The sequence below is a fragment of the Mesoplodon mirus genome (genome assembly GCF_964341445.2).
Source record: "Mesoplodon mirus genome assembly, chromosome: 3".
NCBI lineage: Eukaryota > Metazoa > Chordata > Mammalia > Artiodactyla > Ziphiidae > Mesoplodon > Mesoplodon mirus.
Genome location: NC_138978.1, coordinates 29723144 through 29745142, shown reverse-complemented (window position 1 = coordinate 29745142; position 21999 = coordinate 29723144). Strand labels below are relative to the sequence as shown.

The 21999-nt window shown below is 43.5% G+C and overlaps 2 pseudogenes across 2 annotated transcripts; both read right to left on the bottom strand.

The window, feature by feature from the left end:
* Positions 1 to 3457: 3457 nt before the first annotated feature.
* LOC309799104 (toll-like receptor 12) lies at positions 3458 to 7174 on the bottom strand (annotated as a pseudogene). Its single transcript has 3 exons — positions 7150 to 7174; positions 4860 to 6788; positions 3458 to 4109 (listed from the first exon to the last, which is right to left on the bottom strand). The product of its transcript is annotated as a toll-like receptor 12 (transcript).
* A 13335-nt stretch (positions 7175 to 20509) lies between these two features.
* On the bottom strand, positions 20510 to 21497 carry LOC309800015 (large ribosomal subunit protein mL42-like; annotated as a pseudogene). Its single transcript has one exon. The product of its transcript is annotated as a large ribosomal subunit protein mL42-like (transcript).
* Positions 21498 to 21999: the final 502 nt, after the last annotated feature.

Genomic DNA, 21999 nt, shown 5'->3' with positions numbered 1-21999 from the left:
GCTCGCGCAGGGAATGCTGGGACGCGGAGTCCGAGCGGCGCCACCCCGGGAATGGAGCGTCTGGGACTACAACTCCCAGAAGGAATCGCGGGAGCGCCGGTGGGCGGCACCCACCGCTTGCCGCCTTTCAGATGCCGTCAGCCAATAGATGCGTCATCTCCTCCGGGTCCCCGGCACCGGAGCAAATCGGAACAGAGTCTAAGCGTGAGGGCGGGCCTGTTGTGATCCCGGTCCTTTCCACAAGCTCCGGGGTAACGTCACCGCCCAGTGGGCGGGCATTCAAGAAGAAGGGGCGGGGTGTATTGAAGGGGCGAAGCGAGAGCCCGAGGCGCTGGAGAGATCAAAGCAGAAACAGTAAGAAATAAGGGAGAGAGGGTGACTAGAGGTGACCAGACTGGTGGGCGGGAGAGAGTTGAACAATTGTAGGTTCAATTTCCAGCTCACAGTTAAGCTGCGTAACTTTGGATCAATTGAGAACCTCGCTTTCTTCACCTGTGAAGTGAGGATAATAATAGCATCCATGTCGCTGGGTTTTTGTGAGGCTTACAGGGATAATACACCTAAAACATTAGCTCAGAATTTGGGTCCTAATAGCGAATATTAGCTATTATTATGTAAATCAGTTAGTATGGAACTTGGCACTTCCTGGGTGTTGGAAGAATGTTAATCGTTATTAGAATAATAATAATCACAACAATTTTAATATAAATGCAGTTGCTTTGTTCCGTTGTGAATACTTTGGAGTATGAGCAATCTAATAATGGGTTTGAGAATGTGGGTTTTGTAGTCAGAAACGGATTCAAATCCCAGCCCAACGACTTGATAGCTGTGTGTCCTTGAACGAATTATTGCGTCTCTTTTGTCTTCAGTTTTTTCCTCAGTAAAATGCAGGTGATAGAACCTACATTGCAGGGTATTGTGAAGATTAGATAAGATAATGCAGGTAAAGCATGGTCTCTGAAGTCAAGGTGCTTGTGTTTGAAACGTCTTACTTTCAAATGCAGGATGTAGGCCTTGCCACTCACTAGTTGTGAAACCTTGGGCAAATTACTTAACCTCTTTATGCCTCAGTTTTCTTATCTATAAAATGGGAATTATAATAATGGCACCTACCTGCTAGGGTTTGTGAGAGGAATAAATGGGGAAAAATAGGTAAAGAGCTTGGTATGTGTCTGGCAGAAGGAGTTTAATAATCATTAGCTATTATTATTTTTACTAATAGTTATGAGATTTGGGGAAAATTGACAGTACCTAGCATATGGCAAGTGCTCAACACATGTTAGTTATTGTTAAAATTAAGGGAATTCTATATTTTAATTTTAAAGACCCAATTCAAAGCGCTTGTCCCCTGTGAAATATGTTCCAACTCATTGGTAGTAATAACTCATGTGATTTTACTCAGTGAATGTAACAGCAACCTACAAACACTCATTGTTGTTGAAACCTCACAACAACCCTATGAGGTGGGTATTATTATCCCCAATTTAAAAGGGGGAAATGAGGACTTAGACAGGTGAAGTGACCTTCTTGAGATCAAATAGCTAATATGAGCCAGGGCTGGGATTTGAACTTCGGGGCATATAACTCGAAAGATTTCTTCTTGGCCCCATACCTGCATAAGGAAAAGATCACAGGTGGAGCGGGGTGCTGAGTGGGGAGAGAGATGGTGCAGCGGTGTGAGGTGCTAGGAGAACTGGAGACATTTAAGACTCAGAGCGTCAGGCTCTGAAGCTGGAAAGGCAGCTTTGCAGGGTCAGGTAAGAATGTCCTCTTCAGGTTCACCTGCCCTGAAGAGGAGGAATGGAGGTGAAGATGCACAGGGAGAGGACACCATTAGGACACAAGAGGGCGCCCCTCACCCTAAATCCAGCCTGGATTTTTTTCCAAGCTCTCCCTTAGCCTCTGTCTAATTAATGCCTGGCATTTTACAGGAGAGGAAAACTAAGGCCCCAAGAGGCCAAGTGCCCTGCCCAGTGTCATATAGAAATAAACAACAGAGCCTGAACTAGATCCCAGTTCTCTGCTCCAGCATCCAGCAACATTTTTTTCTGTCCACAGTTGTCTACCAAGACCCTCTCTGCACTGGGCTAGCATTAGGCTCTAAGGATGCAGAGATGAATCAGACCTGGTCCCTATCATCAGAGCCTGATCTCTAAACTTGCCCAGTCGAGTTTCTTGTTAGTAAATTAGTAATGTTCCCTATTAGCAAAAACATTTTTGAGCACTCACGCCCAATATATGTGTATTTATCTACTTATAAATTATATACATGTAGTATATAATTACATGAAAAGCTAACTTTTATTGAACATTTACAATGCAGTATTAGGTCCTACTCTCTGTACTTTATACGTATTAAGTCATTTAGCCTCTCAAAGTCCTTTGAGAGAGGGTCTAATACTATTCCACATTACTAAAGCCATATGGCTAAAAAGCAGGCATTCTAGCTTCAGAATAAAGTGAGATTAGAAACAAAATAGAAATAGAAGTTTTAACACTTTCTTCCTAAACTCCAGTGGCTCATCTTGTGCACCGCTCTTTGAAAACCACTGCTCAGGAGTCTCCCAGGGGCTTTCCTGGTAGCACAGTGGTTTAAAGTCCGCCTGCCAGTGCAGGGGACACAGGTTCATGCCCTGGTCTGGGAAGATCCCACATACTGCGGAGCAACTAAGCCCATGCACCACAACTACTGAGCCTGCACTCTAGAGCCTGCAAGCCACAACTACTGAGCCCACGTGCCACAACTACCGAAGCCCATGTGCCTAGAGCCTGTGCTCCACAACAAGAGAAGCCACCACAATGAGAAGCCTGCACACCGCAACGAAGAGTAGCCCCTGCTCGCCGCAACTAGACAAAGCCCGCGCACAGCAACGAAGACCCAACACAGCCAAAAATAAAAGCAAATAAATAAATAAATTTATTTAAAAAAAAAAAAAAGAGTCTCCCAGACCTGTGAAGGCCAGTACAGTGTGATCAGTACTTTGAGAAAGGGAGGTGCAGGAAATTGTGGGAACCCAGAGGCAGCAGCTTACCCAGGTTGGGAGATCAAGATGGCTTCCGGTCATGGCTGAGCTGAATCTTAAAGGATATTTAAAGGATACTTTTCTCCCCAGAGGAAAGAAATTGGGGGAAAGGGTGTTCTTGGGTGAAGGAGCAGCACGTGCAAAGGCCCAGAGGCAAGAGCGCATGGTGTCCTGGGAGTACAAGTAGTTTAGCACAGCTAGAGCGCAGAGTGTCAAGGGGGCGGGTTCCCCTCCCAGTGCTGCTGTGAGGCTCAAACAAGATGATAGAAATGACCTTGCCTTTGTGTTCTTATTGAGGGAACAGGCAATCAATCTGTTGCCTCCTGGACAGTATCCCAGCTTTTTGGTCCTCAGCTGCCAATTCCTCTATAAGCCAAGGGGCCCCTTTGCCCCTTGAAGATCTAGTTGAACTTGGCCTGGACCCCATTCCACAGCTTAAGAGTGCTCAGAGCCCTCCTTCCGTCCCTATACTCTCCATCAATTCCCAACTTTATTTCCTCTGGGCTACAGTTTCCATGACCCCAACCCCCTTGCCCTCTGCCTCATGTGGATTTCCATCAAAAACAAAAAGTCCAATTAAGCCAAGAACTTCATGGATTTAGTAGGTTTACTGAAGATTTGGAGATTTTGAGATCACATCACATACTGCACTGTCACTTGCCATCTCCCAAATTTTCTCATTCATTTGGAAAGCCTCCAGAGCCTTTCCAAGAGCGTGGGGTGTGCAGGGCCTGGCGACTCAGCACACAGAGCGTGACCCAGCTCCCTGCCATGCCATCTGCCACCTTCTCATCCACGTCCTTGCCTGGCTCAAAATCCCACTCAAGGAGACGGAAGCGCAGCCCCCGGCCCATCGGAGGGCGGCCCTCCAGAGTAGGCAGCAGCTCCTCAGTCACCCAGCTCTGGTCTTGCCTTCAGTGGGACACAAACACATCATAAAAAGGAACCTCCTGCCCTCACCCCTCTGACTCCTCAGACCCTGAAGCCAAGCCCTGAACAAGGCCTGGAGATGGAGGATCCAGGAGTTCCTGGCTTCCTGTAGGAAGGGCAAGGAGATCAACGGAAGCAGCTGTGCAACACGAGGAGCTTACTAATGCAGCCGTGATGGAATTGGAGGCCCAGAGAAAGGACGAAGTGACACAAGAGGAAGAAGAAGTAACTGAAGAACCGAAGAGATTCATGATGCAGGAAATGGCAAGGGGATTTTCTTTATTTGAGGAGGCACTGTTAGTTTTTGAGGCACAGCACCTGAACGTAGGACGGTACACGAAGGTTGCAGCAGCCGTTCAGAATGCAATCCAGCAGTACTGTGCCATCTATGACGAAAAAAAAAAGCTACTACCCAGACTGGATATTTTTATATCACTGGATATCAGTGGATATCACTGGATCATTTTTTCAAGAGAGTAGATAGAATTGAATCTACCAAGGAACCAGAACCTGTGCCATCGACGTCAGGCATGAGTGAAATTGCAGCTTGCCCTCCGTCTCTTATTGCTGACGCTCCTTCAACTCTACCATCTCCCACCTCCTCTCCCTTCTCCAGTCAGTAACTCTTCTTGCCTGTTCACCCGATGCCCCTGTACGTCAGCTGTTGTACTGTACCACTGTACTTTTCAAGGTACTGTACTGGAAGATTAAAAATGTTTTCTTTATTTTTTGTGTTTGTTTTTTATGTATTACTTGTGTGAAAAGCATTATAAACCTATTACAGTACAGTACTATGTAGCCAGTTGTGTTAGTTGGGTATCTAGGCTAACTTTGTTGGACTTAGGAACAAATTGGACTTACAAACACGCTCTCGGGACAGAACTTGTTTGTATGTAGGGGACTTACTGTATTGGGGCATCTGGGGACTTTGCTCCTGGAGGCTGCCATCTCGTGTGAGGCCTGTCTCCCAGTCTAGCAGTAGGACCTGGAGACTTCCCAAGCCCTGGAAAGCAGCAGCAGACAATGTCTCTACCCCATTTTGACCAGGTGCAGCACCTGCCCTGGGCAGCTCACCCAGCAGCTCCTCAAGCAGCACTGAGCAGGGCTGGGCATGGGACTGAAGTGCCTGCGGCTTCCGCTCCCATAGGCTGGACAGCCCTGTGATGCAGCAGGGCTTGGGGCTGTGCCCGTCCCCCCTTACCCTCTGATACCAGAGCCTGGAGAGCTGCCAGAGGAAAAGGTTGGAGGTGTCCTGGGAGCAGAGGGCCTGCAAGCAAGCTATCACCAAGCAGGGAGAGTTGACAAAGGGCAGGGAAGATCTTGGTGACATTCCAGGTCCCCAGCTGCAATCCCCAGCCTTTTAGAGTCAAGGTCTGCAAGACTGGAAAGACATTAGAAGCCAGCATCCCAGGTTTCCTGCCTGAGACCGCATGAAACTCCAAGCTGGTCAAGCTCATGGGCAGGGATAACACTACCCCGGAAGGGCCAGAGGGGAGCTGCAGGTTCAAGGTATGCAGATGCCCTGGAAGCCCAAGGCTGAGCTCAGCACCATGCTGCTATCCAGCAGGCTTAGGGCAGTTACTGCAGGCAGCAGAGCCAACCAGCCCTTGCCCAGGTCTACCAGTGGATTCTTGGCCAAGTCCAACTTCCCCAGCCTCCTTAAGCCCTAGAATGCCTGGCCCTGCAGACAAATCAGCTGGTTTCCCTGAAGTAGCAGCTCCCGCAGCTGGGGCAGCATGAGAAGGTGACTGGGGACAGGGTGTGCAGCCCATTGTTGGACAGATCCAGGGCCCGCAGTCTTGACACAGCCCCTGTCTCGTTCGTGCCCAGCATGGCACTTGCAGTTGGTTCCTACTCAAGTTCAGTTTCTGAAGGCTGGGCATGGCCTCCAGGAAACCTGGTGGCAGGTTAGCCATCAGGCCACTGCTCTTAAGACCCAAGCTCTTCAGGCTGTGGCAGGAAGCCAGGGCCTCCAGAGCTATGTGCCCTACAAGAGTGGATGCCAAATTCAGCTCCTGCAGCTCGAAGTGTGCAACTGCCCCAGCAGGCAGCTTGGCCGTGTCGGCATTGATCACAGACAGGGTGTCCAGGCTCTGCAGCCCCAGTCCCACCACTGAAGCTGCCTTCATCTTTGTGTGGTCCAGACACAGAGTCCCCAGCTTGAGCCCCTGGAGGGCCCCGGGACTGGCCATCTTCAGCTGATTGTTGAATGACAGGTCCAGATCTCCAGAAGCCAGGCATCGCCAAAGGAGGGGCCATGCACCGGGTCTGGGAAGATGTCCGCCAGCTCCCCCACATTCTGAAGGCAACTATACTTGACACTCAGCCGCCGTAGACTGGGAGAAAACTGGACACCCGTGTTCCCATCCAGGCAGGGGCCCAAGAAAGCGAGGCCTGGAGGGAGCTTAGGTTGCCATCAGGGGTAGGAAGAGGTAAACTGTGTAGGGGCCCTTGCAGAAGAGCTGCTGCAGCTGTCCCAAGCTGCCAAGAGCTCCTGGCAGGAGCTGGGTGAGATGCAGACTCAGCCCCAGGACCTTGAGCCCAGGGAAGTGGGAGAAGGCATCCAGGCACAGAATGGAAGTGGAACCAGAGAGACAGAGCCCCTCCTCACTCTGGGGCACAGCCTCCAGGGTCTGTGTCAGGTTGGCCACTGAGGAGCATGACACAGGGAGGGGCAGGCTGGTGTCCAAAGGGCATATCAGGAAGAAGAGGGAGACCAGAGGCAGCCGGGAGCCTTCAGTCACCAGGCAGTTGGAAGCTGTCCAGCCTGCGGTCACAGAAGGGACAGGAGCAGACCAGGCAACAGCAAGTGCCCGTCCCATCTCAGCACTAAGCCTGGTCCACAAAGAAAACAGAATCAGAACCCTGTTCTCTGCTCCCATCCCTTTTCCAGAGAGGAACCCAGACCCTATCCTCCCCCTGCACACATACATACACAATACTCATAACACTGACAGGATACACAGACCCCCAGGAGGGTCTGGAAGCAGGGTCGGAGGGCCACAATGCTTCCAAACTGAAGAGCTGCTGGGAGGATGGGGCTAGACTCAGAGATGCTTAGAGCTGAGGATCCAAGGGTCAGGGAAAGACAGAAGCACACTTGTGGGAGGTGAGACCTACTTCTCACTTCCCTGTTGTGAGGAAGCAAGCAGTGTTTGTGAGCACAAGATATGGCATCAGAGGTCCAGGATCTCACTCTGCCATTGTCCTGAGCAGTGCATGTCCCCTCTCTGGGCTTCAGTTTCCTCACCTGTAAGCCAAGCATACAGATACCTACTTCATAAGATTGCTGCAATATACATATGGGTTTCTCTCCTCAACACTCTCTTTACTAATTCCTCTCCTAACTCCAACAGAAAGGAGGTCTTGAATAAATCAGGATTTTTTTAAAGCAGTTGTTTTGTAAGCAAAATAATACATCAAAATGATGCCTTCATGGGCATCTTGTAATGCTCCACACGGAAGACTCCAAGAAGCCCAAAATTTACCCAAGAGGACCCATAAGGCTCCATTCCTGCCCTTCCAGGCTGGAGCTAGGAAGAACAGTCTCTGAGTCCTTGACCTTGATTTGCCACTACCAGAATGGAGGCAACACCCCAAGGGAGAGAAGAACAAGGAAAAGAAAGGAGATTTACGATTATTTCAAACAATGCCGTAAACCATTCAATACAATTCAATACCTGATCATGACTTTTTAAAATAATAAATTCAAAGAGAAGAAAAATTCCTTGACTTATAAAAAGGTATCTACCCCAGATCTATAATAAGTATAATTATTAATGGTGAACCATCACCTGCATCACATTACAGGAATGAGACAACTATAGTTACTTCTGTTTAACATGATAATGGAGGTTTTAGCCAGGAAAATAAGAAAGAAAAAGAGCAGAAAATAAAATTATAAAATCATAAGTATTTTAAAAACAAAAGGGTCACCAATTATAAGATGCTATGTTTGTCTACATAGGAAATTCAAGAATTTCTAGAAACAAACTATTAAATCTAAAGTATGTTTAGCAAAGATACTGGAAACTAGATACTTTAAAAACTTTCTAACACACCAGTGCATTAGTCAGGGTCTCAACAGGAAACAGCACCTTAAATGAGGATTCTTCTAAGAGGTTTGTATGCAAAGAGGCTAACCACAAGGTGTTAGCAGTGCTTAGGAATACTACAAGGGGTAGTGTAGGAACCCAGGGCTAGCAACCATAGAAGCTATCAACACTGCTAGAACTGAAGGGATAAGGACTGGGAGAAGTTACCAGAACCTGGAAGGAGAGAGAGTGTTATAGGGTCAGCTGCCTTGAGAGAAACAATGACATTCAGTCGAGTCACAAATCCAACATGAGAGGACCTCACAGGAAGGAAGGAAGGTCTGGAACTGAAAAATTCAAAATCTGTAATGAAAAGTCCATGAGATAGGATTAATAGCATATTCCACACCAAGAAGAAAATAGTCAGTGAACTTGAAGACCTAGAAATAGAAACTATCCTAAGTGAAATACAGAAAGATAAAGTCAGGAGAAAAGGAACAAAACCTCAGTGACCTGTAGGAAAATACCAAACAGTCTAACATATGTGTAATTGGAGTCCCAAGGGGGAAAAGGAGAGGGGGAATGTGAAGAAATAACCAAAATTTTTCCAAATTTAATGAAAACTATTAACCCATTATGCCATGAATTTCAAGAAAACCTAAAGATAATGAACACAAAGAAAACCACAATAAGAATGTCAGAATGTTGAAAATAATTGATAAAGAGAAAATCTTATGGGTAGCTAAAGGAAAATTACATAAAGTGACCCATTACAAAAGCAGGAAAAAAGACAAGAATTGCCATTACAGTAACCCTATGTTGGTAGAGCCACCAATGACTCAAAATCCTCAAGAATGAAGATTTTGGTTACCCTACTGGATAAAACAAACAAGCAGACAAGCAAACAACAACAGTTGAGGTGCTGGATTAAGCTAAATAGAACATGAAAGGGTTAATGGAGAACAGAAGTAAAATATACCACCAGAAAAGAAAGAACTATAACTACAGATCTGTATTTTCTTCCTTGTAGTGTCATGTGTGTTTTACATTAACTATTGTAGTTCATCAATTCTAAGATGCTCATTTTTTTCACGTTTTCAACACCTTTGAAATAAGGCTGCATCCTAAAATTGATTACCTCACTATTGCTGGTAACCAGGCAACATTCATGGTATAGTTACTATATGCACATATGCTTACTTGGTCATAGCAGTTCACATTATTATAACTGCATTTGAGTTATGGATATTGTTGATAATACTCATTTTAGTTTAACTGTCCTTTAAAATGCCTTCTAAAATATTACAGTACAATTCCACATTGAAATGAAAAGTTATTCTATGTTCAGAAAAAAGCATGGAAAGAAAGCAGTAGGGCAAATAATCTTTGTTGGAGAAATAATGTGGGAGGAATTCAGGGTAGGACTATAAATATGAAGAAGTCTGAGGAATACCATAATCAATATATTCTTCTTATATTTTAATTTTTTATATGCATGAAGTTATATAAGATAAAATCTATATCTACATTAAATAATTATAAAATAGCTCTAAATGATAAGTGATGAGAAAGTATTGTGTCATCATTTAATGGATCATTCTCCTTAATGGTACATAAAATAAGGGTTTATTTTACAACTGATTCTTAGATTCAATAAAATGCAGCAATTTATCTATTTTAAAATAATTTTTCTCTTCTTTCCTTCATTATTAATAGTGTGTTGGTGGTGGTTAATTTTATAATTTATTGCTCAGATTATAGAATTTTTAGACAAAATAGCGGTTATCAGAGGGGTGACCATCACCCACAGACTGTAGACATTCAGTTACTGGTGAGATTTAGATTGAATCTTTTGAAGATAATTGGAATACATTACCGGGTTTTGTTTTGTTTTTTAATGGTTGGTTGTGTTATAGTTGGTGGAAGCTTTATTTTGAAGTGTAAGTATTAGGAAAAGGAGTTATGTCAATGGACAGGCAAAGAGGTAGATAGTAGAGGGCATTTATTATTCATCTAGCATCTGAATTTCTTTCTTGTGCCTATTTGGTAACCATGTCCACCTTGCCTTTAGTGCTACTGCTTGGAGTCTGCCACCCTAGGGTCCTGGTAGCCCTACTGAAATCAGGGAGCCCATTTCAACTGCAGCATCCTATGACAATCCTCGGCCTAAACAGAGAATAGCCATGATAGTATTTTTCAAAGATGACAGTGTTTCCCTCACCAATGTATTTCTCAACACTTTCAATAAAGGATTGTCTTCTGGAACCATTCTAGAAATTCAGTTAGTGGGTGGAGAAAACATTGAACATGGAAATGTCCTCAATATTCCAATCTCCCCTCTCTATCCCTTCTCCAAACTCTGTTTTATACCAAGGAATTTATGACACTTTAACTTTGTTTAGTAGACCACTGTTTAGTCCAAGATTCAGCCAACCAAACAAACAAATAATTGGAACTCTTCTGGCTACTCAAGCTAGCCTATTGAAGGATCTCTGGTAAAGGATCCATACAAATAAATTCAGTATAATCTAAAATTATTTTGCTCCCTCCTTTGTGTAGCAAGCACTCTCAGGGTCTATTTCCACATGTATGCTTTAGATTTTGCCAATACAAATCAAAAAAAGTTCACCCTTATTTGCCTCTCCTATTGGGTTTGACTTTGTAATTGCCTTCTAGGTACACTGGAAACTGACAGTAGTTATATATCTCTAGACTGTGGAAAAGATGACCTTCCATTTGTATCATGTCTGAATCTGTTTTTCAGGTCCATTCCTCTCCTTCCCCTCCTCTGTTCCATATCACAGGTAAACTGATATAAGTAAGTTATGTTTTCTGACTTCTGTGTGAGTTAAGAGGTTGGAGGGCAGGAGAAAGGGAGAAGCTGGGATATTTTTCCCCCTCCTTCCCTGCTTTGGTATAACCACCACCACCAGCTACAACACTTCCATGATTCCAACTCCAGTAGAGCAGACCTGCTATAGTTCTGGCTTCCCACTGATTGACCTGTTTGGCCCCAGTAATACACCTCTTCCCCCTGTTCCTGCCTCTGCAAGAAATGTGAGATTCTTCCATCACAGTCATAAAAAGTCCTTAGTTTTTAGGTGGACACTTGAGCTGAGTAATTAGTATATGAGCTTGAAGTCTATGTGCCCCTCATTGTTCTATATTATAGCCACTCAGCCTCTTAGAGCCTTGCTTTCAACAGGCACTTCATTTTATCTGACTGGAAGTTTTCATTTAACTGACTCTTTCACCATTGTATGTCTGATCTGTCAGAGTCCCATTGTTTAAAGCTGGATTTTCACTGCCCTTGATCCCAACAGGCCCAATAACCAATCTTCAGGTTCTCCTTCTTTTCCTGAGGGTCTGTTGTTTACACCCACTCCCTGTATAGACCTCTGCATCAGTCAGGGTTTATTTATATGCAACAGAAACTGACTTTAGTTGATCAAAGCAGAAAAGAAGCTTATGGAAAGGATTTGGGGTAGCTCATGGATTCTTTAGGGGGTGGGGGGTTGAGAACCAAACTTATGGCCACCCCATTATCAAAAAGGGATTCTGTTCGGTCCCTACATTTTTTTTGGAATTTTATTTTATTTGTTTTTTTATAGAGCAGGTTCTTATTAGTCATCCATTTTATACACATCAGTGTATACATGTCAATCCCAATCTCCAAATTCATCACACCACCACTCCCACCTGCCACTGCTTTCCCCCCTTGGTGTCCATACATTTGTTCTCTACATGTGTGTCTCAATTTCTGCCCTGCAAACCGGTTCATCTGTACCATTTTCCTAGGTTCCACATATATGCGTTAATATGCGGTATTTGCTTTTCTCTTTCTAACTTACTTCACTCTGTATGACATTCTCTACATTCATCCTCGTCTCAACAAATGACCCAATTTCTTTCTTTTTTATGGCTGAGTAATATTCCATTGTATATAGGTACCACATCTTCTTTATCCATTCATCTGTCGATGGACATTTAGGTTGCTTCCATGACCTGGTTATTGTAAATATTGTTTCAATGAACATTGGGGTGCATGTGTCTTTTTGAATTACAGTTTTCTCTGGGTATATGCCCAGTAGTGGGATTGCTGGGTCATAGGTAATTCCATTCTTAGTTTTTTAAGGAACCTCCATACTGTTCTCCACAGTAGCTGCATCAATTTACATTCCCACCAACAGTGCAAGAGGGTTCCCTTTTCTCCACACCCTCTCCAGCATTTGTTGTTTGTAGATTTTCTGATGATGCCCATTCTAACTGGTGATACCTCATTGTAGTTTTGAATTGCATTTCCCTAATAATTAGTGATGTTGAGCAGCTTTTCATGTGCTTCTTGGCCAACTATATTTCTTCTTTGGAGAAGTGTCTACTTAGGTCTTCTGCCCATTTTTAGATTGGGTTGTTTGTTTCTTTAATATTGAGCTGCATGAGCTGTTTATATATTTTGGAGATTAATCCTTTGCCCGTTGATTCATTAGCAAATATTTTCTCCCATTCTGAGGGTTGTCATTTTGTCTTGTTTGTAGTTTCCTTTGCTTTGCAAAAACTTTTAAGTTTCATTAGGTCCCATTTGTTTATTTCTGTTTTTATTTCCGTTACTCTAGGAGGTGGATCTAAAAAGATCTTGCTGTGGTTTATGTCAAAGAGTGTTCTTCCTATGTTTTCCTCTAAGAGTTTTATAGTGTCCGGTCTTATATTTAGGTCTCTAATCCATTTTGAGTTTATTTTTGTGTATGGTGTTAGGGAGTGTTCTAATTTCATTCTTTTACATGTAGCTGTACAGTTTTCCCAGCACCACTTATTGAAGAGACTGTCTTTTTGCCATTGTATATCCTTGCCTCCTTTGTCATAGATTAGTTGACCATAGGTGCGTGGGTTTATCTCTGGGCCTTCTATCCTGTTCTATTGATCTATATTTCTGTTTTTGTGCTAGTACCATGTTGTCTTGCTTACTGTAGCTTTGTAGTATAATCTGAAGTCCAACAGCCTGATTCCTCCAGCTCCGTTTTTTTCCCTCAAGACTGCTTTGGCTGTTCGGGGTCTTTTGTGTCTCCCTACAAATTTTAAGACTTTTTCTTCTAGTTCTGTAAAAAATGCCATTGCTAATTTGATAAGGATTGCATTCAATCTGTAGATTGCTTTGGGTAGTATAGTCATTTTCACAATATTGATTCTTCCAATCCAAGAACATGGTATATCTCTCCTTCTGTTGGTATCATCTTTAATTTTTTTCAAGAGTGTCTTATAGTTTTCTGCATACAGGTCTTTTGTCTCCCTAGGTAGGTTTATTCCTAGGTATTTTATTCTTTTTGTTGCAATGGTAAATGGGAGTGTTTCCTTAATTTCTCTTTCAGATTTTTCATCATTAGTGTATAGGAATGTAAGAGATTTCTGTGCATTAATTTTGTATCCTGCAACTTTACCAAGTTCATTGATTATCTCTAGTAGTTTTCTGGTGGCATCTTTAGGATTCTCTAGGTATAGTATCATGTCATCTGCAAACAGTGACAGTTTTACTTCTTCTTTTCCAATTTGCATTCCTTTTATTTCTTCTTCTTCTCTGATTGCCATGGCTAAGACTTCCAAAACTATGTTGAATAATAGTGGCAAGAGTGGACATCCTTGTCTTGTTCCTGATCTTAGCGGAAATGCTTTCAGTGTTTCACCATTGAGAATGACATTTGCTGTGGGTTTGTCATATATGGCCTTTATTATGTTGTGGTAGGTTTCCTCTATGCCCACTTTCTGGAGAGTTTTTATCATAGATGGGTGTTGAATTTTGTCAAAAGCTTTTTCTGCATCTATTAAGATGATCATATGGTTTTTATTCTTCAATTTGTTAATGTGGTGTATCACATTGATTGATTTGCATATACTGAAGAATCCTTGCATCCCTGGGATAAATTCCACTTGATCCTGGTGTATGATCCTTTTAATGTGTTGTTGGATTCTGTTTGCTAGTATTTTGTTGAGGATTTTTGCATCTATACTAATAAGTGACACTGGTCTGTAATTTATTTGTGATATCTTTTTCTGGTTTCGGTATCAGGGTGATGGTGGCCTCATAGAGTGAGTTTGGGAGTGTTCCTTCCTCTGCAATTTTTTGGAAGAGTTTGAGAAGGATGGGTGTTAGCTCTTCTCTAAATGTTTGATAGAATTCACCTGTGAAGCCATCTGGTCCTGGACTTTTGTTTGTTGGAAGAGTTTTAATCACAGGTTCAATTGCATTACTTGTGATTGGTCTGTTCATATTTTCTATTTCTTCCTGGTTCAGCCTTGGAAGGTTATACCTTTCTAAGAATGTGTCCATTTCTTCCAGGTTGTCCATTTTATTGGCCTAGAGCTGCTTGTAGTAGTGTCTTAGGATGCTTTGTATTTCTGCGGTGTCTGTTGTAACTTCTCCTTTATCATTTCTAATTTTATTGATTTGAGTCCTTTCCCTCTTTTTCTTGATGAGTCTGGCTAATGGTTTATCAATTTTGTTTATCTTCTCAAAGAACCAGCTTTTAGTTGTATTGATCTTTGCTATTGTTTTCTTTGTTTCTATTTCATTTATTGCTGCTCTGATCTTTATGATTTCTTTCCTTCTGCTAACTCTGGGTTTTGTTTGTTCTTCTTTCTCTAGTTCCTTTAGGTGTAAGGTTACATTATGTGAGATTTTTCTTGTTTCTTCAGGTAGGCTTGTATAGCTATAAACTTCCCCCTTAGAACTGCTTTTGCTGCATCCCCTAGGTTTTGGATCGTCGTGTTTTCATTGTCATTTGTCTCTAGGTATTTTTTTATTTCCTCTTTGATTTCTTCAGTGATCTCTTGGTTATTTAGTAATGTATTGTTTAGCCTCCATGTGTTTGTGTTTTTTGTTTCCCTGTAATTCATTTCTAATCTCATAACATTGTGGTCAGAAAAGATGCTTGATATGATTTCAGTTTTCTTACATTTACTGAGGCTGGATTTGTGACCCAAGATGTGATCAATCCTGGAGAATGTTCTGTGCGCACTTGAGAAGAAAGCGTAATCTGCTGTTTGGGGATGGAATGTCCTATAAATATCAGTTAAATCTATCTGGTCTATTGTGTCATTTAAAGCTTGTGTTTCCTTATTAATTTTCTGTTTGGATGATCTGATCATTGGTGTAAGTGAGGTGTTAAAGTTCCCCACTATTATTGTGTTACTGTCAATTTCCTCTTTTATAGCTGTTAGCAGTTGCCTTATGTATTGAGGTGCTCCTATGTTGGGTGCATATATATTTATAATTGTTATATCTTCTTCTTGGATTGATCCCTTGATCATTATGTAGTGTCCTTATTTGTCTCTTGTAATGTTCTTTATTTTACAGTCTATTTTATCTGATATGAGTATTGCTACTTCAGCTTTATTTTGATTTCCATTTTCATGGACTATCTTTTTCCATCCCCTCACTTTCAGTCTGAATGTGTCCCTAGGTCTGAAATGGGTCTCTTATAGACAGCATGTATATGGGTCTTGTGTTTGTATCCATTCAGCAAGCCTGTGTCTTTTGGTTGGAGCATTTAATCCATTCACGTTTAAGGGAATTATCAATATGTACGTTCCTGTTACCATTTTCTTAATTGTTTGGGGTTTGTTTTTGTAGGTCCTTTTCTTCTCTTGTGTTACCCACTTAGAGAAGTTCCTTTAGCATTTGTTGCAGAGCTGGTTTGGCAGTGCTGAATTCTCTTAGCTTTTGCTTGTCTGTAAAGCTTTAGATTTCTCCATCGAATCTGAATGAGATCCTTGCCAGGTAGAGTAATCTTTGTTCTAGGTTCTTCCCTTTCATCACTTTAAGTATGTCATGCCACTCCCTTCTGGCTTGTAGAGTTTCTGCTGAGAAATCAGCTGTTAACCTTATGGGAGTTCCCTTGTATGTTATTTGTCATTTTTCCCTTGCTGCTTTCAATAATTTTTCTTTGTCTTTAATTTTTGCCAATTTGATTACTATGTGTCTCGGCGTGTTTCTCCTTGGGTTTATCCTACCTGGGACCCTCTGTGCTTCCTGGACTTGGGTGGCTATTTCCTTTCCTGTGTTAGGGAAGTTTTTGACTATAATCTATTCAAATATTTTCTCAGGTCTTTTCTCTCTCTCTTCTCCTTCTTGGACTCCTATAATGCAAATGTTGTTGTGTTTAATGTTATCCCAGAGGTCTCTTAGGCTGTCTTCATTTCTTTTCATTCTTTTTTCTTTATTGTGTTCCACAGCAGTGAATTCCAGCATTTTGTCTTCCAGGTCACTTATCTGTTCTTCTGCCTCAGTCATTCTTCTATGGATGCCTTCTAGTGTATTTTTCATTTCAGTTTTTGTATTGTTCATCTCTGTTTGTTCTTTATTTATTTACTTATTTTTTTCCGGTACGTGGGCCTCTCACTGTTGTGGCCTCTCCCGTTCTGGAGCACAGGCTCCGGACACGCAGGCTCAGCAGCCATGGCTCACGGGCCCAGCCGCTCCGTGGCATGTGGGATCCTCCCGGACCAGGGCACGAACCCTCGTCCCCTGCATCGGCAGGCGGACTCTCAACCACTGCGCCACCAGAGAAGCCCTCTGTTTGTTCTTTAATTCTTCTAGGTCTTTGTTAAACATTTCTTGCATCTTCTCAATCTTTGCCTCCATTCTTTTTCCGAGGTGCTGGATCATCTTCACTATCATTATTCTGAATTCTTTTTCTGGAAGGTTGCCTATATCCACTTCAGTTGGTTGTTTTTCTGTGGTTTTATCTTGTTCCTTCATCTGGTACATAGCCCTCTGCCTTTTCATCTCATCTATCTTTCTGTGAATATGGTTTTTGTTCTACAGGCTGCAGGATTGTTGTTCTTCTTGCTTCTGCTATCTGCCCTCTGGTGGATGAGGCTATCTAAGAGGCTTGTGCAAGTTTCCTGATGGGAGAGACTGGTGGTGGGTGAGCTGGCTATTGCTTTGGTGGGCACAGCTCAATAAAATTTTAATCCACTTGTCTGCTGATGGGTGGGGCTGGGTTCCCTCTCTGTTGGTTGTTTGGCCTGAGGCAACCCAACACTGGAGCCTACCTGGTCTCTTTGGTGGGGCTAATGGCAGACTCTGGTAGGGCTCAAGCCAAGGAGTACTTCTCAGAACTTCTGCTGCCAGTGTCCTTGTTCTCATGGTAAGACACAGCCAGCCCCCGCCTCTGCAGGAGACCCTCCAACACTGGCAGGTAGGTCTGGTTCAGTCTCCTATGGGGTCACTGCTCCTTCCCCTGGGTCCTGATGCTCACACTACTTTGTGTGTGCCCTCCAAGAGTGTAGTCTCTGTTTCCCCCAGTCTTGTCAAAGTCCTGCAATCAAATTCCACTATCCTTCAAAGTCTGATTTTCTAGGAATTCCTCCTCTGTTGCCAGACCCCCAGCATCAGAAGCCTGATGTGGGGCTCAGAACCTTCACTCCAGTGGGTGGGCTTCTGTGGTATAAGTGTTCTCCAGTTTGTGAGTCACACACCCAGCAGTTATGGGATTTAATTTTATTGTGATTGCCGCCCCTCCTACCATCTCATTGAGGCTTCTCCTTTGTCTTTGGATGTGGGGTATCTTTTTTGGTGAGTTCCAGTGTCTTCCTGTCGATGATTGTTCAGCAGTTAGTTGTGATTCTGGTTTTCTTGCAAGAGAGAGTGAGAGCACATCCTTCTACTCTGCCATCTTGAGCCAATCTCTTGGTCCCTACTTTTTAATGTCACTTATCTTATGATTTAAACTCAGTTTTATCAGATCAGTAAATAATAGTCCATGAGTCTACACTACAGTTCAAGGGAGGTTGAGATGCAAGCCTCTGGTATTTTTTATCTTCTATAGTGAGAAGCAGGCTCTACCTATCTGTGGTTGGATGAACTTTCTCCCCTAAAAAGAAACATAGAAAGAGGCTTGGATACTGGACAGCCAAAAAGATGATAAACATCCACTGCCCTATGTGAACACACTGAGTTCATGATACATGCCTAGAACGGAGTGCTTAGGGAAGAATGCTTCTTACCCACTCCTTCTTCCTTGTAGAGAAACCCATTAGTATAACCCTCCTGGGTCTTCCCCTCTTCACACCTCCTGGAGGAAGAAATACGACTTACATTATTGATGAGTTTGAGAGAGAACATGAGTGTGTGGAGCTCTGTGCCTTCCTCTTTCCTTTTCCTTTGGGAGTACACGTTCACATCTGCTTTGTGCACCAAGTTTTATAAGAACAGACGTCATATGGGGAGATGTGTATATTCCTTGCAATGTCTATAAATGGATGGATAAAACTAGTGTTCACTATTATGTCTGCAGCTCTAAGACATAGTCTCCAATAACAGCTCTACAGTAGGAAAGATGAAAATTTATTCTGTAGCATACTTCTCAACTGGTTCATGAGTCAGGGATGAAAAGGAGGCCCCTCAACCCACTAATATTTTTTACTGTTCTGCAGCTAAATGTGACCTAGCCTCTGACCCTGGAGGGCTCTCACTCTAGTGGGAGAGGGATACATAGCAGATCTTTATAATATACCGTGACCCCTGTCAACGTTTGACTGTGTCACTCCTTAGGACAGTCATACTCCAGAGCCTTTAGAATGCAAAACTATAGACTGCACCCTTTAGGTGATTGTCCACCTGGCTTTTTCCTATTTAAAAGTGAGATGAGTAAAATTTGCAGTCAGGTAAAAAGGAACTATTAGAATGGGACTGCTTCAGTTTCCCTTTGTTACAGTAAACAGATTAACTTGCTTTACCCTAATTCCCCAAGTGGGGGTTGGAGGGCCAGCATCTGATCAGAAGCTCTGAGATTCCTGCCCCTGTCTCTTTCCTTTCCCTAGTCATTCAAGCATCTCAGAGATTTACAGACTGAGGTGGAGAGGCCCTCTGACTTCATTCAGTCCAACACCTCCCTTTTCAGATGGGGAAACTGAGACCCAGAAAGAAGAAGGGGATTTTCCAGGGCCAAACAGAGGGCAGATGGCAGAGCTGGGATCAGCACCCAGGGTCATGGTCGAGCCAGGTGGGGATGGAGTGTTAGTGACAACAAGCAGCCTTCACTCCCGACCATGGGAAGTGAAGTGAAGCTCTTGGAGTCTAGAAGACCCCTCCTGCCATCCTCCTGACCCACTGTACCACACACACATTTAGGGCAGGGATCTCAGCTTCCCTTCCCTGGGCTGGGATGTGAGGAGTTTATGGAAGGAACCTGAAGTCAGACCTCAGTTCTCATGCTGTGGTCTGGCTAGTACTGCCCAGAGAAGTGCTCTGGGAATAAAGAGAGCTGAGAAACCAGCGTTGCAAATAAATAAATGAAATGAAATAATGTGACGTGGCGTAAAATAAAATAGATGCCTTCGCCCTCAACAGGGGGCCACTTTCTGGAGAGACTTTCTCCTTTCTCTCTCCATTCACCCATCTCTCCTGCCTCCAAGCTCAGCAGACCCTTACTCTCCATACTTTCCCTTGATCGCATCTCCACCACCTCCTTTTCCTCCCCACCACTGCCTAGGCACTCCTGTTCTCCTGCAGGATGGACTTCTGACAAACCCAGGTGACTGCCTTCTCTGTGGGTTGTTAACTGGTCAGCAAATATAATCTTTAATCAAACAAATTTTCAGCGATTTTATCGCATAACCACATTCAGGTAACATCACTAGAATTCTAAACAGAAAGAAGAAAGAGTTGACCCCCAGCTCCACCACCACCAAATCAAACGGCTTTGACCCGCCTGAGTTTGCTTCGGTTCTTGTCCTGACATTAAACAGATAGCTACCATTTTTTACACCTTCCTATATGCCAGGCATACTGAGAAGCACTTCAAGCAATATAAACCTGGAAGTATTTTATTTCCCAGAATCCCCTTTTTTTTGCCTATCCAGAATCCCTTTTAATAATAAGAAGAATTAACATTTATTGAGAACATACTATGTGCCAGACACTATGCTCTCTTTTCATCCTCATGACCCAGTTTGTGTGTGCTTTCCCAACCCCACCAACGTTCTCCAAATGGAGAACTGTGACCCAAGGAAGTTCAGTGGCCCGTCCAAGGTCCCTAGGGTAGTTAGTTTATTCCTCTGTCAAAGGTGAGGATGTCTTAGTTATTACTTCCCCATTTGGGTTTCCAGGGGACAGTTGGGGTTTGGCTGTGAGTTCCTTTGTTGTAATTGCCTTTGTGGCTTTGGTGTTTTCAGGTGTAATTCCCAGACAGCCTTGAGTGAAGGATGCTCTTGTTTCCTGTTATTCCAAACATCACAAGGACAGACAGTGGAGTCTAAACAAGGGTTACAGGGTGAGGAGATATTTTCACTGATACACAGAACAAATGGGAATCCAGCCAGGGGCAGCTGGACAGAACTTTTGGAGAAGAGCTCCCTGTAGTACTGCCGTAGCACCAGCCCTTCTGGGAAAGTGAAAGAGGCCAGGCCAAGAGTGGCCTGGGCTACTCTGTTGTTTTGGTAGAGGTTCTGTTTGTGTTCAGGAACAAAAATCATCTCAGACTACCCCAGGCACAATTTGTTGGGAGGATGTAGGGATATCTCATTGAACCCTAAATCAGCTGGGCCTGGGGAAAGCCTGAAGTCAGGAAGTAGTGCCATCAGAGAACTTCCAGAAGTTTCTCTCTCATCTCTACTTCAACTTTCCTCTTCCTCCTAAACAGATATCTCTGCTTCTATGCTCTCATGGCTGATGAGGCCACCTCATCCCAAGGGAACTCCCGGCTGAACTAAACCAAAGGTCAGCTTTGGAGGCGGCAGAAGCTCCACCCTCCCTGCTCTAGTTTACCCCATCCCACCACTCCCACCACCAACCACATCTGCTCAAGGTCCCTTCCCAGTACTGGTTTTTTTTTTTTTATGAGAAGACATTTTATTATTTTACTATATAACATATTAGTGAATATACCCAATTGTATTTTCTCAAATGGCAAATGAGACACAGGATAACATTTCTCTTTGATTCCTGAAAACCTCAATATCATCTGTCTTTTGGAGGATTCAGTTTCCTACGACGTCTATGATACTGTCCACAAGGATACCAACGGTGCTTAGTAGTAAAGAACATTTTGCTAAGTTGTTCTGTCATGGGTCCTTGCTCTAAGTGTTCACCTTTTCCTTCTAATCTGGTTTTCAGCACTAGATCATGTGTTTCTTCATTATTCTGCACAGGATCTGGCCGAGGGATAGGTTTTGTGTGTTCATACAGAATGTCCACAGAAGGGTGATAGCATACTTTTGTCCTGCCATCAGATGTCAAAGCAAGCTCTACTTTGCAATTATAGTCATCTGGAAGAGAAGAATATGTAGTTTTATGACAAGCACAATATAAGGCTCCATTTTGAATTGGAAATAAATGTTTCAAGATAGTTCTGCTTGATATAGCCCATTTTACTGCTGCCAATGCCATGGTGAATCAAGATGCTTATCAGGTGGTATGAAAGGTGATTTGAAGAGAAACTGCTTTTAAAATCTGCTTCTCAACCCAGGTCCCCCCACTACTGGTTTTGATGCTCCCCCTGCCCATCCACCAGGATCCACTGAGGGAGCTCAGAGGGAGGAGAAACCACCATCTTCCTTCCTTGGGGACTTCTGAGAAATCCTGCTCCATATGTTCCCTGTCTATGTTGTGAGCCTGCAGGATGCTCTGCTTGGGGATGGATGGGTTTCTCCACCATTCTGGAGAGGGAAGCAAATATTCTCTCGCTCAGGAGGCGAAGCAGAGTGCCACTGTTCCATGGCTGAAGAGGGCTTGCAGGCTGGGCTGTAAGGAACCAAGGATCCTGGTTTCTCAGTGTCCCCTTTCCTGTTGGCTTGCAGATCTCATTATTTAGATGGTCTCCTTTTTAGACAATTTGTACAAGGCCTGTTAGACATCATTCTATTCCCTCATTCAAGCCACAGCTATTCTGAGCAGGGCACAGGGTACAGAGGCAAAGGAGTCAGGGCACCTGCCCTTGGGAGGCTCATGGTAGGTGGGAGTGACCAGCCCATGAAAAGAGGAGTGATCCAGACGTCCTCTTGTTTCTCCTGCTAGCAGG